Genomic DNA, 14,137 nt, shown 5'->3' with positions numbered 1-14,137 from the left:
GATTGGGCGGGTCTCGGAAGACAGCTCAGATGGTAGTGTATATCTGCTGGCCATGAAAACGGCGGCCGATATACGCTTCTGTGAATAAGCCCTCACACTGTAACAGTGTCACATTTTTCTTGATCCAGAACTACCCCGTCCCATAAAGTGGATATTTTTAAGAGGGTCAAAATAAATAGTGCCCTGCCATGTTTTTTGCTAAGAACACCAAAAAAAGTGCCTTATAAAAGGTAAATAATACATGCAGTAGACAAATAGTTACATAAAGTGCCCAGATTTAGGGATGGACATACCGGTTCAGCTGCAGGGGAGTCTAACGGGGAAAGGATCTAGACAGGGAGGTAAAGAAACTTCTTGAAAACTGAAGATATTCTTGCAACGTTGAACTGCTTTATCTAATGATCGTTTCCCTTTGAATGACTGTGATTGGTTCATCAAGTGCTGACTCTGTTTGGCTAAGCATCACAGCGCTCAGCCAATCAGAGGCAGCGCTTGCAGAAGGCGTGGATTTTTCAATTCCTGGCCAGAAGAGATGATGAAGAACAGTGTCAGGGATCAAGAAGAAGATGTGGCGGAGCTGGACAGTGCTTCTACGTTGATGTATTCTTTTTTTTCCCTGCAGCTAGGGCTTAGTTTAGGATTTCCTACTGTCAAAGTTGCATTGCACCGCACGAAAACCGTGTTTTCATGCGATGCAACAGAGAGGAAGACTCCATAGGGAAACACGAGCTACACAACCTCGCAAGTCGCGTGCATATCGCGAAACCCACAAGGTTTTTTTACTCTCAATGTCGCATGCTACAAAAATTGCTGATGTGAAGAAACCCATTGGAAAGCATGGGCTTTACATACATGGGATTTGTAGCATTGTGGCAACACAAGAAAATCACGCGACTTTGTCGCCCGTGTGAAGAAGGTCTAAAACATTAAGGCCGCCTGCACACAGGCGGCTTGGACCCCGCAAGCGGGATTCCCGTGGCAGAGTTCAACTCTTTGCCCAGCCGGTGACCCAAGCTTACCTATCTGCTATCTTCTCCTCTGCTGCTGATGTGCGGCCGGCGCACATGCGCAGTGCAGAGGACACAGCGCCGTCGCTATGGCAATGACGATTGCAGAATGGCTGAGGGACAGACAGCTTCCATTGACTTCAACGGGAGCCAGCCGTGCGTAGCCCGCACAAAATCGCAGAATACTGTGATTTCTCCCCCGTGTTGGGGGTCTCAAGGGGACCCTTCAGCTGATGCTGTCTGCTTCCCAATTAGTCTGGATACAAGTACTTGAAGGATTCAATGGACAACCACACCATATGTAGTAAACCAAGTGAATGCCTAGTTTATTAAAACGAGCTCAGAGATTATATAGAAACTTGCTCACGCAGGGTACGAGAAGTAACATTTCTTTAGATAAAAACAAAGTCTCAACACATTGTCAAGGTCAACAGAACATTTTAAGAAAAGCAACTTATTATTAAACAATGTGTCCTTCGACAAGTTACAAAGCTATGCACCTAGGTATTGTGGTTAAGCTTATCTGGGAGAAGGACCTTGACTGTCTTCCTAGGCTTATCTGGGAACAAGATTTTGACTGTCTTCCCAGAGCGGGGAAGCAAAACATAATGATTCAGTAAAATACAACTTATTTTTCTCTATTAAGCCCTTGATTATCCTAAACACCAGAATTAACCCCTCACACCCGTGAGCGGAAAATCGTAATTGATTTCTGCTTGTGGCCAAGAAATTGCAATTTGCCATAGCATGCTATAGGCTGGATTTGCTGTAGAATCCGGAGGCGGACGCCCGCCCTGGATCTCGCAATGCAAATCCACCTGTGTGCAGGAGGCCTAAAACAAAAAGAAGCAGTTACAAAACATAAAAAGACAAAATAAAAGACATACAAATACAAGGAAATAGCTCTAATAGAAAAAGAGAAAACACAGAAGACCCAAAACGTACAGCAAGTCTTTAGGCCTCTTTCACACAGGCTACAAAATCTTGGTGCAAAACGCATGTATGTGAGGCCCATGGTGTCAAATGGGTTCTTACAGGCTACGAAACATCGCTCATGTGAAAGAACCCATTAGAAACCATGGACTTCACCTACAAGTGTTTTGTAGCAATAATTTTGTAGCCCTTGTGAAAGAGGCCTTAGGCCCAATGTCCACGGGCAAAATGGAATTTAGAAATCCGTGCGGGTGTCCCGCACGCGTGATCCGTGCCCATAGGGAATCATTGGACACCCGCAGGTAATTAAATACCTGCAGATGTCATTTTTTCCTGCCGCGCAGATCGCACGTTCGGGAAAGCACCCGCAGCATGCTCCATTTTGTGTGGGGCTCCCGTGACTTACATTGAAGCCTATGGAAGCTGTCCGGTCCGGCGCCACACCCGCAGCTGTATTTGTGTTGTGCCGCGGGACCACGGGAAAGCAGGAGTTAAAAAAAAAAGATATGTGCACGGCGAATGCGCTCGCTGGCGTGCCGAGCACATCTGCCAGCCCGAAGAAAGAAGATCCGGCAGGAGACCTGCAGTGTGCGGACAGGTATGTATAATTGAATTTATTGGCCTCACGTCTGCGGAAAAGGAGCGACCCGCAGCGGGATTCTGCATGGAGAATCCGTGCGGGCATGAATTTCCCTTAGGATTACACAATGTCTCCAACAAAATTCTAGGTCCTTTATCTCTCCAGATCAAGTCTCTGAATAGGCGATTGACCCTGTAAAAGAGGTCCTGCGTAATCCAGTGAGGTGAATTATGGAGCAGGTACAGCAGTTGCGGCATCCATATCATCTTAACTAGGTTCACCCTTCCTACAATCGTCAGGGGAAGCTTACACCAGACATTGTGTTTTTTCTTAAATTTCACCAGCAGTGGATTTAGATTCAGCTTCTCATATTCCATCACATTGTTAGAGACTTTGACTCCCAGGTACGTGATAACTGATTTGCACCGAATAGGAGTTTTATTTTCCCTTCACAGTTATAGACTAAAATAATAATTTTTATTAAGATCCTTTTAAAAAGACATGCATGGGCTTATAGGACTAACATAACAAAAACACAAAGGGATGTCACAATATCCCTTCCACACAACAGTTCCGTATTTTTGGATCAGGAGGTCCTGATGGTAAGTATCAATGACACGATAGTCGGTAATAAGGACACTCTTTGATCTTGACTAATAGTGTTTCTGATCAGTAAATAAGATCAAAAGCAAAACACAAGTGAGCTGCACAGCTCTTCACTATGTTGTGTTTGCAAGTAATGTAGATAGTCAAAATGGATTCATTCATGAGATCTACAAAAGTGTAGATGGACTCAAAGAACTTAACTCAGATCACTAATAGTAATCTGAGAAGTACAGATGAGTTCATCAATTTGAGCTCAAGTTCAGGCTTAGTTCGGGCTCAACGCGTTTCCCCACAGATACGTGGTTCATCAGGAGCAGAGCCTATGTTGGGCTGATTACTTGTGTCGATATGCACACTACTGTGTTGCGTGATAGATAGAGATCGCTAATTAGATGGTTTAGTAGTTTTTTCAACCTCTGATAGTAAATAGATCACCATACAAATAAGGGATCTATTCAGCATTATAAGCTGTATTTCAGATAGAGCATTAGAAAGAAGGAGAAATAGTGAGTATATTCCTCTTCCTCACTTTTTCATGAAACGTTACCACTTAATCCTCTGTAGGAATATATTTTCCAAAGTCAATGAGCAAAGGACCAACTGCTTAACAGATGAAAGTAGTCACCTATCTGGACTGACAGACGGTGCTCAAAAATAGCAGTTGTAACTCCAATACTCAAAGCCAACCAGAGGATAAGGATGCGGCTCATTAATAGTAGCTATTAGAAGCAGTAAAGGCACCTCGTGGATAGATAAAATCCTATTAGAGGGTCATTTGCTATAGGTGCGTAGCGTAGATTGGCACCACAGATGGCATCTATATTGCATGCCAGAGCAGCCGCAACATAGGTGGAAAGCAACCTATATAAGGTATCATTGAGGCTGTTTCAATCGAAATTTTTAGCTAAAGGTGCAAATCGCACCAATTCATCTAATGCCTGTCTGAAAATTTCAGGGTTGAAATAGAAATAAATCAAATAATAAAGATAATAAAAAATAAAATATAAAGAAGATGCAGCGCCTGTGGCTCTGATGGTGAGCCAGAGGGATAAGAGACGATCTCACATTGAGTGCATTATATAGCCCTTAAGGATACGCCCTTCCAGGAGGGGTCCATGAATTGGACCAATCCTGACTAAGTTCAGATAGTCTGGAGGAGTGGTCTTAGGCTATTCATGAAATTAGTCCCATACTGAGCTGTTTAATAAACTGGGAGAAACAAAAGATGTAGCTACCGATGGGGCCCTTCTCAGGTAAGATAGTGGTGCTCTGCGATCACTGTATGTAGTAGCCGATTGCTGATAAACGCCGCCGCACAGGGACTACTGGCAAAACATTTCCGGGTTCAATGCGCATGCGCGGGTGCCGTGATGACGTCATTACGCATGATACGCCATCCATGCGTTCCACTGTGCCGTGAGGACGCCTGGAATAGAGTAACCGTGTTGTCTATCTGTTGCCAGGCAATGTAGATGCACGTCATCACGCTCCTTGCGTGGTGTATGCGTTCCATATGATGCAACGACGCATCCAGTGGATCAGCGCCGCACTTACTCAGTTGCTGGGCAACATCGGTAAACGGATAGGAGTTTTATTTTCCCCTGCAGCAAGATCAGGGTCATCTATTGGTAATATGTCAGATTTACTCCAATTTATAGTAAGGCCCGCGAACTCAGCAAATCGCTTGATCTGCGACATTGTCGCATCCAGAGATCCACCTGCATTACTCAAAAATAGTAGGAGATCGTCAGCATATAACGCCACTTTCTCCTCTACTTCCCCTCTTTTAACCCCTTGAGTGGTGGGTTTCCTAGGACCCTGTCGTGCCCACCAGGGCAGGTTTTTAAAATGGTCTAATCATTTAATTTCAACTAATTTTCCCGTCGCGTTCCAAGAGCCATAACGTTTTCATGTTTCCATTGACCAGGCCATATGAGGGCTTGTTTTTGGCCGGACAAGTTGCACTTTTTGATGGCATCATTTTTGGGTATATATAATGTATTGCATAACTTTTGTAAAAACATTTGTAGGGAGATTGAGGGAAAAAAAATAAATTCTGCCATTTGTTTTTTGGATTTCATTTTTACGGCGTTCAACGTGCAGAATAAATAATGTGCTAACATTATTCTCTGAGTCGGCACCATTTTGGCGATAGCAAGTTTATACAGTTTTTATGTTTCTGGGAGGAAAAAAAGAAATGGGGAAAAAAGAAAAAAAGGGGCCATGTCATTAAGGGGTTAAATAATGTACCAACTTCCTTCTCTGGGTCATTACGACGCAGGGATACCACATGTGTGATTTTATTTTACATTTTTTACAAAGTAAAGGGAGACAAGTGTTTTTATTTTTATTTTTTTTTATAATTTTTTTACTTTCGTTTTTTTTTAACTTTTTTTTATTTTTGTCCCTTTAGGGGACTTCCACAGGGACCCATCAGGACCCCCTGATCACTTATTTTCCTTATTTTCATGGGCACTATAGAAAAAAATCCTGTCTTTTAAATTATATATTTGCAAAAATATGAAATTTTATTTTTTCTCCTCTGAATTGCATTAATTCCTGAAAAGAAACTGTGGGGTCAAAATACTCATGACCCCCCCCCTTCAGTGAATATATTAAGGGGTGTATTTTTTAAAATGGGGTCATTTGTGGGGGTGTCTATCATTCTGACAGCCTTTGCAATCTTGGCTTGGTGTTTGAAAACAAAGTGTTCCTCAAAATGTTAACGATAATGTTAAATTTGTACGTCTCCTAAATGGTAAAAAAAAAACTGAAATTTTTCCAATGTGTGTCCAGAATAAAGTAAACAGATGGAAATTTATAGCTCATCAAAAATTTGTACAGCATGTTTGCACATATTTAAGATTCTGCAGTCAAAAATGCCACTCAAAATCACAATAAAAATGACGTGACTTCAAGCTATGTTTTCTAAACGCATGTGTGAGAGTGGCCCAAGCACATCTCATGCATACAGCAAGCAGGTGTAATGTCTAATACCCCATTTACACAGGACTGTCGGCTGTATGAGCTGGTGATGTCACTGCTACCTGTTAGCGCTCGTTTAGACAGGCAGATCTCGGCTGACTTTTTGTTGACTTCTCACTCATTCTATGTAAAGTGCTGGAAGCGTTTAAACGCAGCGAGAAGATCCAGCGATAATTTTTATGCTGGTTAAAAGTGAGTGATAATGAAAAGTAAATGAATAGTTAACGAATGCTTTGCATTTAAGTGTAACTATTATTGTGAATTTTCATTTGTTTGAACATATTTTGCATGATAATCATCCCAGGTACAGTTAGGGCCAGAAATATTTGGACAGTGACACAAGTTTTGTTATTTTAGCTGTTTACAAAAACATGTTCAGAAATACAATTATATATATAATATGGGCTGAAAGTGCACACTCCCAGCTGCAATATGAGAGTTTCCACATCCAAATCGGAGAAAGGGTTTAGGAATCATAGCTCTGTAATGCATAGCCTCCTCTTTTTCAAGGGACCAAAAGTAATTGGACAATGGACTCTAAGGGTGCATTCACACGAACGTATATCGGCTCGGTTTTCACGCCGAGCCGATATACGTTGTCCTCGGATGCAGAGGGGGGAGGATGGAAGAGCCAGGGCCAGAAACTGAGGCTCCCGCCCCCTCTCTGCCTCCTCTCCGCCCCTCTGCACTATTTGCAATGGAGAGAGGCGGGACGGGGGCGTGGCTAATTCCCGCCCTTAGCCACGCCCCGTCCTGCCTCCTCTCATTGCAAATAGTGCAGAGGGGCGGAGAGGAGGCAGAGAGGGGGCAGGAGCACAGTTCCTGCTCCTGGCTCTTCCATCCTCCCCCCTCTGCACACGAGGACAACGTATATCGGCTCGGCGTGAAAACCGAGCCGATATACGTTCGTGTGAATGCACCCTCAGGGCTGCAATTAACTCAGAAGGCATCTCCCTCGTTAACCTGTAATCAATTAAGTAGTTAAAAGGTCTGGGGTTGATTCCAGGTGTGTGGTTTTGGATTTGGAAGCTGTTGCTGTGACCAGACAACATGCGGTCAAAGGAACTCTCAATTGAGGTGAAGCAGAACATCCTGAGGCTGAAAAAAAAGAAAAAATCCATCCGAGAGATAGCAGACATGCTTGGAGTAGCAAAATCAACAGTCGGGTACATTCTGAGAAAAAAGGAATTCACTGGTGAGCTTGGGAACTCAAAAAGGCCTGGGCGTCCACGGAAGACAACGGTGGTGGATGATCGCCGCATACTTTCTTTGGTAAAGAAGAACCCGTTCACAACATCAACTGAAGTCCAGAACACTCTCAGGGAAGTAGGTGTATCTGTCTCTAAGTCAACAGTAAAGAGAAGACTCCATGAAAGTAAATACAAAGGGTTCACATCTAGATGCAAACCATTCATCAATTCCAAAAATAGACAGTCCAGAGTTAAATTTGCCGAAAAACAACTCAAGAAGCCAGCCCAGTTCTGGAAAAGTATTCTATGGACAGATGAGACAAAGATCAACCTGTACCAGAATGATGGGAAGAAAAAAGTTTGGAGAAGAAAGGGAACGGCACATGATCCAAGGCACACCACATCCTCTGTAAAACATGGTGGAGGCAACGTGATGGCATGGGCATGCATGGCTTTCAATGGCACTGGGTCACTTGTGTTTATTGATGACATAACAGCAGACAAGAGTAGCCGGATGAATTCTGAAGTGTAGCGGGATATACTTTCAGCCCAGATTCAGCCAAATGCTGCAAAGTTGATCGGACGGCGCTTCACAGTACAGATGGACAATGACCCCAAGCATACAGCCAAAGCTACCCAGGAGTTCATGAGTGCAAAAAAGTGGAACATTCTGCAATGGCCAAGTCAATCACCAGATCTTAACCCAATTGAGCATGCATTTCACTTGCTCAAATCCAGACTTCAGACGGAAAGACCCACAAACAAGCAAGACCTGAAGGCTGCGGCTGTAAAGGCCTGGCAAAGCATTAAGAAGGAGGAAACCCAGCGTTTGGTGATGTCCATGGGTTCCAGACTTAAGGCAGTGATTGCCTCCAAAGGATTCGCAACAAAATATTGAAAAAAATATATTTTGTTTGGGTTATGTTTATTTGTCCAATTACTTTTGAGCTCCTAAAATGTGGAGTGTTTGTAAAGAAATGTGTACAATTCCTACATTTTCTATCAGATATTTTTGTTCAACCCTTTAAATTAAACGTTACAATCTGCACTTGAATTCTGTTGTAGAGGCTTCATTTCAAATCCAATGCGGTGGCATGCAGAGCCCAACTCGCGGAAATTGTGTTACTGTCCAAATATTTCTGGCCCTAACTGTAAATGGCCCTTCAGACTATTGATGCCTACTAATGCACAGCAACTCACAGCGGCAAAGAAAGCCTTTAGGCCCAATGTCCACCTGCGGATTTTAATTATAAAATCCACACGTCTCCTGCGCGGTAGATCCGCAGCTCCAGAAGCCCATAGTGATGTATTAGTATCCGCAGGGCAAATAACTGCATGCGGATGTAATTTCTTCCCGGCGTGCAGGTCGCAAGTTTAAAAAAAGTGTGCACGGCGCAAGCACGCAGCACACTGCCGGCGTGCCAAGCACATCCGCCGGGCAGAGGAAAGAAGATCCGGCCGCGACAGAGGGGAGACCCGCAGCATCTGGACAGGTGGGTATAATGACATTTATGGCCTCATGGCTGTGGGCACGGGTGGAGACCACTATGGGATTCTATTGTGCTTGCCCGTGAACATGAGGCCTTATTCTGGAAACATTTTTTCACTGGGAAGTTCCCTTAAACATAACTTTTATTTCACAAACATAAAATAATGAGCTAATAATGCCAAGTCAAAAGCACAGGAAAAGCTGTTGATCAGCAAATAGTAGGTCAGCCCTGACCATGAATAGTTGGGAGGGAGGTCGCCCCCTAGCTACAGGTCCCGTGGGATGTTGCCCCCTAGCTACAGGTCCTGAGGGATGTCGCCCTCTAGCTACAGGTCCCTGTGCGGGGTCGCCCTCTAGCTACAGGTCCCTGTGCGGGGTCGCCCTCTAGCTACAGGTCCCTGTGCGGGGTCGCCCTCTAGCTACAGGTCCCTGTGCGGGGTCGCCCTCTAGCTACAGGTCCCTGTGCGGGGTCGCCCTCTAGCAACAGGTCCCTGTGCGGGGTCGCCCTCTAGCTACAGGTCCCTGTGCGGGGTCGCCCTCTAGCTACAGGTCCCTGTGCGGGGTCGCCCTCTAGCTACAGGTCCCTGTGCGGGGTCGCCCTCTAGCTACAGGTCCCTGTGCGGGGTCGCCCTCTAGCTACAGGTTCCTGTGCGGGGTCGCCCTCTAGCTACAGGTCCCTGTGCGGGGTCGCCCTCTTGCTACAGGTCCCTGTGCGGGGTCGCCCTCTAGCTACAGGTCCCTGTGCGGGGTCGCCCTCTAGCTACAGGTCCCTGTGCGGGGTCGCCCTCTAGCTACAGGTCCCTGTGCGGGGTCGCCCTCTAGCTACAGGTCCCTGTGCGGGGTCGCCCTCTAGCTACAGGTCCCTGTGCGGGGTCGCCCTCTAGCTACAGGTCCCTGTGCGGGGTCGCCCTCTAGCTACAGGTCCCTGTGCGGGGTCGCCCTCTAGCTACAGGTCCCTGTGCGGGGTCGCCCTCTAGCTACAGGTCCCTGTGCGGGGTCGCCCTCTAGCTACAGGTCCCTGTGCGGGGTCGCCCTCTAGCTACAGGTCCCTGTGCGGGGTCGCCCTCTAGCTACAGGTCCCTGTGCGGGGTCGCCCCCTAGCTACAGGTCCCTGTGCGGTGTGCCCCCCCCCCCCAACTACAGGTCACTGTGCGGTGTGCCCCCCCCAACTACAGGTCACTGTGCGGTGCGGCCCCCCACCCAACTACAGGTCACTGTACGGTGTGCCCCCCCCCAACTACAGGTCACTGTACGGTGTGCCCCCCCCCCAACTACAGGTCACTGTGCGGTGTGCCCCCCCCCCCCAACTACAGGTCACTGTGCAGTGTGCCCCCCCCCAACTACAGGTCACTGTGCGGTGCGCCCCCCCCCCCCAACTACAGGTCCCTGTGCGGTGTGCCCCCCCCCCCAACTACAGGTCCCTGTGCGGTGTGCCCCCCCCCCCAACTACAGGTCACTGTGCGGTGTGGCCCCCCAACTACAGGTCACTGTGCGGTGCGGCCCCCCCCCCCAACTACAGGTCACTGTGCGGTGTGGCCCCCCCCAACTACAGGTCACTGTGCGGTATGGCCCCCCCCAACTACAGGTCACTGTGCGGTGTGCCCCCCCCCAACTACAGGTCACAGTGCGGTGTGGCCCAACCAACTACAGGTCACTGTGCGGTGAGGCCCCCCCAACTACAGGTCACTGTGCGGTGTGCCCCCCCCCCCCCAACTACAGGTCCCTGTGCGGTGTGCTCCCCCCAACTACAGGTCACTGTGCGGTGTGGCCCCCCCCCCCCAACTACAGGTCCCTGTGCGGTGTGCCCCCCCCCCAACTACAGGTCACTGTGCGGTGTGGCCCCCCCCAACTACAGGTCACTGTGCGGTGTGCCCCCCCCCCCCCAACTACAGGTCACAGTGCGGTGTGGCCCAACCAACTACAGGTCACTGTGCGGTGAGGCCCCCCCAACTACAGGTCACTGTGCGGTGAGGCCCCCCCAACTACAGGTCACTGTGCGGTGTGCCCCCCCCCCCCCCAACTACAGGTCACAGTGTGGTGTGGCCCAACCAACTACAGGTCACTGTGCGGTGAGGCCCCCCCAACTACAGGTCACTGTGCGGTGAGGCCCCCCCAACTACAGGTCACTGTGCGGTGTGCCCCCCCCCCCCAACTACAGGTCCCTGTGCGGTGTGCTCCCCTTCAACTACAGGTCACTGTGCGGTGTGGCCCCCCCCAACTACAGGTCCCTGTGCGGTGTGGCCCCCCCCAACTACAGGTCACTGTGCGGTGAGGCCCCCCCCAACTACAGGTCACTGTGCGGTGTGGCCCCCCCCAACTACAGGTCACTGTGCGGTGTGGCCCCCCCCCCCAACTACAGGTCCCTGTGCGGTGTGCCCCCCCCCAACTACAGGTCCCTGTGCGGTGTGCCCCCCCCCCAACTACAGGTCACTGTGCGGTGTGGCCCCCCCCAACTACAGGTCACTGTGCGGTGTGCCCCCCCCCCCCCAACTACAGGTCACAGTGCGGTGTGGCCCAACCAACTACAGGTCACTGTGCGGTGAGGCCCCCCCAACTACAGGTCACTGTGCGGTGTGCCCCCCCCCCCCCAACTACAGGTCCCTGTGCGGTGTGCTCCCCTTCAACTACAGGTCACTGTGCGGTGTGGCCCCCCCCAACTACAGGTCCCTGTGCGGTGTGGCCCCCCCCAACTACAGGTCACTGTGCGGTGAGGCCCCCCCCAACTACAGGTCACCGTGCGGTGTGGCCCCCCCCCCAACTACAGGTCACTGTGCGGTGTGGCCCCCCCCCCCAACTACAGGTCACTGTGCAGTGTGCCCCCCCCCCCCCAACTACAGGTCCCTGTGCGGTGTGCCCCCCCCCCCAACTACAGGTCCCTGTGCGGTGTGCTCCCCTTCAACTACAGGTCACTGTGCGGTGTGGCCCCCCCCAACTACAGGTCCCTGTGCGGTGTGGCCCCCCCCCCAACTACAGGTCACTGTGCGGTGAGGCCCCCCCCAACTACAGGTCACTGTGTGGTGTGGCCCCCCCATCTACAGGTCACTGTGCGGTGTGGCCCCCCCCCCAACTACAGGTCACTGTGCGGTGTGCCCCCCCCCAACTACAGGTCACAGTGCTGTGTGGCCCAACCAACTACAGGTCACTGTGCGGTGAGGCCCCCCCCAACTACAGGTCCCTGTGCGGTGTGCCCCCCCCCAACTACAGGTCCCTGTGCGGTGTGCTCCCCTTCAACTACAGGTCACTGTGCGGTGTGCCCCCCCCCCCAACTACAGGTCCCTGTGCGGTGTGCCCCCCCCCCAACTACAGGTCACTGTGCGGTGCGGCCCCCCCCCCCCCCAACTACAGGTCACTGTACGGTGTGCCCCCCCCCCGCCCCCAACTACAGGTCACTGTGCGGTGTGGCCCCCCCCAACTACAGGTCACAGTGCGGTGAGGCCCCCCCCCAACTACAGGTCACTGTGCGGTGAGGCCCCCCCAACTACAGGTCACTGTGCAGTGTGCCCCCCCCCCAACTACAGGTCACTGTGCGGTGCGGCCCCCCCCCAACTACAGGTCCCTGTGCGGTGTGCCCCCCCCCCAACTACAGGTCCCTGTGCGGTGTGCCCCCCCCCAACTACAGGTCACTGTGCGGTGTGGCCCCCCCAACTACAGGTCACTGTGCGGTGCGGCCCCCCCCCCAACTACAGGTCACTGTGCGGTGTGGCCCCCCCCAACTACAGGTCACTGTGCGGTATGGCCCCCCCCAACTACAGGTCACTGTGCGGTGTGCCCCCCCCCCAACTACAGGTCACAGTGCGGTGTGGCCCAACCAACTACAGGTCACTGTGCGGTGAGGCCCCCCCAACTACAGGTCACTGTGCGGTGTGCCCCCCCCCCCCAACTACAGGTCATTGTGCGGTGTGGCCCCCCCCCCCCAACTACAGGTCCCTGTGCGGTGTGCCCCCCCCCCAACTACAGGTCACTGTGCGGTGTGGCCCCCCCCAACTACAGGTCACTGTGCGGTGTGCCCCCCCCCCCCCCAACTACAGGTCACAGTGCGGTGTGGCCCAACCAACTACAGGTCACTGTGCGGTGAGGCCCCCCCAACTACAGGTCACTGTGCGGTGTGCCCCCCCCCCCCCCAACTACAGGTCACAGTGCGGTGTGGCCCAACCAACTACAGGTCACTGTGCGGTGAGGCCCCCCCAACTACAGGTCACTGTGCGGTGAGGCCCCCCCCCAACTACAGGTCACTGTGCGGTGAGGCCCCCCCAACTACAGGTCACTGTGCGGTGTGGCCCCCCCAACTACAGGTCTCTGTGCGGTGTGCCCCCCCCCCCCAACTACAGGTCACTGTACGGTGCGGCCCCCCCCCAACTACAGGTCACTGTGCGGTGTGCCCCCCCCCAACTACAGGTCACAGTGCGGTGAGGCCCCCCCCCCAACTACAGGTCACTGTGCGGTGTGGCCCCCCCAACTACAGGTCTCTGTGCGGTGTGGCCCCCCCCAACTACAGGTCACTGTGCGGTGTGCCCCCCCCCCCCAACTACAGGTCACAGTGCGGTGTGGCCCAACCAACTACAGGTCACTGTGCGGTGAGGCCCCCCCAACTACAGGTCACTGTGCGGTGTGCCCCCCCCCCCCCCCAACTACAGGTCCCTGTGCGGTGTGCTCCCCTTCAACTACAGGTCACTGTGCGGTGTGCCCCCCCCCAAACTACAGGTCCCTGTGCGGTGTGGCCCCCCCCCAACTACAGGTCACTGTGCGGTGAGGCCCCCCCCAACTACAGGTCACCGTGCGGTGTGGCCCCCCCCCCAACTACAGGTCACTGTGCGGTGTGGCCCCCCCCCCCCCAACTACAGGTCACTGTGCGGTGTGCCCCCCCCCCCCCCAACTACAGGTCCCTGTGCGGTGTGCCCCCCCCCCAACTACAGGTCCCTGTGCGGTGTGCTCCCCTTCAACTACAGGTCACTGTGCGGTGTGGCCCCCCCCCCCAACTACAGGTCCCTGTGCGGTGTGGCCCCCCCCCAACTACAGGTCACTGTGCGGTGAGGCCCCCCCCAACTACAGGTCACTGTGTGATGTGGCCCCCCCCAACTACAGGTCACTGTGCGGTGTGGCCCCCCCCCCCCAACTACAGGTCACTGTGCGGTGTGCCCCCCCCCCCCAACTACAGGTCACAGTGCTGTGTGGCCCAACCAACTACAGGTCACTGTGCGGTGAGGCCCCCCCCAACTACAGGTCCCTGTGCGGTGTGCCCCCCCCCAACTACAGGTCCCTGTGCGGTGTGCTCCCCTTCAACTACAGGTCACTGTGCGGTGTGCCCCCCCCCCCCAACTACAGGTCCCTGTGCGGTGTGCCCCCCCCC

This window comes from Eleutherodactylus coqui, chromosome 1 (assembly GCF_035609145.1).
Source record: "Eleutherodactylus coqui strain aEleCoq1 chromosome 1, aEleCoq1.hap1, whole genome shotgun sequence".
NCBI lineage: Eukaryota > Metazoa > Chordata > Amphibia > Anura > Eleutherodactylidae > Eleutherodactylus > Eleutherodactylus coqui.
The sequence above is the reverse complement of the archived record's forward strand: the minus strand, read 5'-3'. Positions refer to the sequence as shown.